Source organism: Anoplophora glabripennis, unplaced genomic scaffold, assembly GCF_000390285.2.
Source record: "Anoplophora glabripennis isolate ALB-LARVAE unplaced genomic scaffold, Agla_2.0 scaffold81, whole genome shotgun sequence".
Lineage (NCBI taxonomy): Eukaryota > Metazoa > Arthropoda > Insecta > Coleoptera > Cerambycidae > Anoplophora > Anoplophora glabripennis.
The window spans coordinates 1,066,639-1,067,331 of record NW_019416522.1 but is presented as its reverse complement, the minus strand read 5'-3'; positions in this window follow the sequence as shown (position 1 = coordinate 1,067,331).

Sequence of the window (693 nt, the reverse complement as noted above, 5' to 3'; positions counted from 1 at the left end):
AGGTATCTTAAATGTCAGGAAAATCCGTTTAAAAATTTTGAAACAGGTCAGAAAAATTTTTACTTCACAAAGCAATCATCTAACATAATAAATTTCTAAAATGGGTCACACTGTTCCGCGTCTACGGCACTGGTTACCACGAGTTATTTCTCCTTGAGTCTCTCTAACGGTGCTGTTAGAACTTTCGTCGCATAGCACAAAGTAAAAATTCAGCTGCCTACAATTCCTTCTTCGTCTTCTTCGTTCCCGTGGAATTTCCTTGCGTTACCGCGTCAAGTGCTAGTTTCTTTTGTTTTAAGTTTTAAGCAACAGCATAAAATAAAGTGGACATGAAATGGGCTATTTGGGGTCACATTTCATTAAAAATTCCAAAGGTATTACAAAAAATGTTTCCGTTTCTCGAAACCGACTCTGAAATCCATTGGGCAACTTCGAAATTTTGCAGTTTGGAAAGTAAGTAGGCACCTACCTACTCCACAAAGACTAGGCAACGAACCAGCAACGCTAACGCTATATTACAGCTTATAGCTATCCAGCTAGCAGGGAATATTTTTCATCTAACCTAACCTTTCGCAGTGGGCATGCAGGTGGGCCGACTCCGGCCGGAGCCGCGCGAGACCGCCCGACCGATTCAGACCGGTCTTGGTGCTTGCTGTATTTTCGTGCGCCTACTAGTAATAGACGGTGCTACGT